The 2,850-nt window shown below is 53.9% G+C and overlaps 1 protein-coding gene across 3 annotated transcripts in view; it reads right to left on the bottom strand.

Moving 5' to 3' along the window:
* Positions 1 to 2,595, bottom strand: part of ADD1 (adducin 1) — an 80,275-nt gene extending 77,680 nt beyond the window's left edge. For all 3 annotated transcript variants that reach the window (XM_018554979.1, XM_018554980.1, XM_018554981.1), the window contains exon 1: positions 2,430 to 2,595. The gene's annotated coding sequence lies outside the window, so the exon portion shown is untranslated. The remainder of the gene's footprint in view (positions 1 to 2,429) is intronic.
* Between the last annotated feature and the right edge of the window lie 255 nt (positions 2,596 to 2,850).

The following is a 2,850-nucleotide window of genomic DNA, read 5'->3' as shown; positions in this document are numbered from 1 at the left end:
CATGTGCACACAAATTACTTCAACGAGCTTATAACAAGTGGGCAGCGCTGATCCAGCCAAATAACAGATCCCCAACTATGTCACAGATGCAGCAACAGTACATGTATGTCATTATTACAACAGTACATGTATGTCATTATTACAACAGCATTTGTTAGCAGCATCTTGTTTACTTCATCAGCAAAGCTGAATCATCAGTACAGCTGACAGCGTGCATACTGTATCAATGCAAAAGGAGCATCACATGCATGATTTACTGAGAACATGTCATAGCAGTGTGCATCCTATGCAGTAAAAGCAGCAGCCATGTAACATGCAATGGTTACTATTAAAGTCCAGAAACCAGACAGTTGTTTTATATGACTTTCCTGAGCTACAGGTTTATCAATCAATCATTGCTCAGCAGATATCAGCCTACAGGCCTATGAAGCTTCATTCCAGTATAGGGAGCTCTGCATTCATGGCTGTGCCGCCCCCTCTCTCCTCCCAGAATCCTCTGCACCCTTTCTATGCCATCTATCATCTGTCCCTTGGTGCCGCACAGCATTTGTAACACAGCGAGGGAGTGAGACCCCGACGCAGGATCGGTTCCTCTATGCCGGGTCCCACCTCACCCCACCGAGCATCAAGGCAGGCACGCCAGGCGGCATCAAGGCAGGCACGCCAGGCGGCATCAAGGCAGGCACGCCAGGCGGCATCAAGGCAGGCACGCCAGGCGGCATCAAGGCAGGCACTCAGTAAATATATCTAAACATTTATATATACACATTGCCCGGCACATCCTCCACCGCTGCCCCCGGAATTGTACAACACACTCCTGTATGCAAGGAGATCAGCACAAGCATCCAGAACTGATCTACAGACGCTGCAGCACATTCCTCCATTCCGGCCAAATATCACCCATCTCCATACAACTCTGCCAGCCAAGCTGTATGGGAGCCAACATCACCCTCACCTCTGTACAAGCCGCCACACAGCCCAGCAACAGGTTGTAGGTTACAGCTGCATCCCCCCATACAAGCCACTGTGCCAGCCGGCACCTCTGTGGACACCCTTCTACACTGTGCCAGCCGGCACCTCTGTGTGCACCCTTCTAGAAACTGTGCCAGATGTCCTGGCAAAGAGGGGGTAAGCAGAGATTTCATGACTACACCTAGTACTCCTCTCCATGTCAGGAAATATTGATTATATATATATATATTTCACCCCGTGTATGACCCCCCAATATACAAGGCACAGCGTACACCACCTGTACCACCATCTACACCCCCCGGCCACCTCTCCGTGTCAGCATACAACTCAATGTTGCTAAACAGCTTCACATAACCGCACTATACCAGCAGAATGACATCGGTGTAACTGTATGGCAGCTGTTGTCAATCTGAACACCTGTTTCAGACCTTTGCACTCCCAACAAGAGCATGCCGAACAGCATTTTTTTCCAAAGGACTCATTACTATACTAACCACACAGGTCTACACACCCTCCATCCCTGTACAACTATCTATGCCACAATCCCCCCACTATAAAACTGTCCCTCTGTACAGCCCTCCGTGCCACCCGACCCACGCACACCCCTTCATTCCACTGGCCCCTTCGCACACCCCACTATACCACTGTCTCTCTATACCACCATCTCTGTGCACACACCTCTGTACCACTGTCTGTCTGCTAGGCCCACTATACCACTGTCCCTCTATACATCCCCCCCGCCTGCCCCCTTAATACCACCGTCTCTCTTCACACCACTCCGTACCACCATCTTCTATACACCCCAATATACCCATGCCCCTTTGCATACCCCTCAATACTACGACCCCTCTATACCACCGTCCCTTTGTACACCCCTCTGTACCACCGTCCCTTCGTACACCCCTGTATACCAGCGTCCCTTCATACACCCCTGTATACTGCCGTCCCAGCACCCCCACCCACGTACCGTCATCCCCCTGTACTGTACACACACCGCTACCACAGTCCCCCTGTACTGTACACGCACCTCTACCACCGTCCCCCTGTACTGTACACACACCGCTACCACCGTCCCCCTGTACTGTACACCCCCCTCTACTACCATCCCCCTGTACACCCCTCTCTACCACCGTCCCCCTGTACTGTACACCCCCCTCTACTACCATCCCCCTGTACACCCCTCTCTACCACCGTCCCCCTGTACTGTACACCCCTCTCTACCACCGTCCCCCTGTGCACCCCTCTCTACAACCGTCCCCCTGTGCACCCCTCTCTACCACCGTCCCCCTGTGCACCCCTCTCTACAACCGTCCCCCTGTGCACCCCTCTCTACCACCGTCCCTCCTGTACACTCCTCCGTACCACCACTCCTGTACAGTGGCTGTGCCATCCTGTGTAAGCCCACACCCTCTATACCAGCCTGTGGCAGTACACATCAGCGTAGTCCATGCACTCACCGCCCCCGTGGATGAGCTTGTTGTGCTGGGAGGAGAAGATGGGCTCCTCCGTACGATGCTCCTCTCAGCCTATCCCCTCCTTCTCCGGCCTGATAATATGTCGGCGGCTGTGTCCCCCTGTGGAGGGATTGTATGGGGGCTGGGCTCCTCCTAGGCTCCTCCCACTCCTCCTGTCAGCACCGCTGCTCTGTGTGCATGGGGCGGCTCCTTGCACTGTGTCACAGCAATGGCCGCAACACAGCGACCCCTGCCGAGCAGCTCGATACACCGTAGCCCGCCTCCCCCTCACACTGATAAGGCCGGGTGCGGCTTTGCAGAGTTTAAAACCAAAAAATCAGATTGGACGGCGAACACTGAGCTCAGAGTATGCAGGTTGCTGATTGGCTGGCGGCGGAAGGCGGGAGCAACTCTATGCAACTGC

The sequence above is a fragment of the Nanorana parkeri genome, unplaced genomic scaffold (assembly GCF_000935625.1).
Source record: "Nanorana parkeri isolate BGI_ZX_2015 unplaced genomic scaffold, ASM93562v1 scaffold180, whole genome shotgun sequence".
Lineage (NCBI taxonomy): Eukaryota > Metazoa > Chordata > Amphibia > Anura > Dicroglossidae > Nanorana > Nanorana parkeri.
Note: the sequence above shows the minus strand (reverse complement) of the source record. Positions and strands in the feature narration are given on the sequence as shown.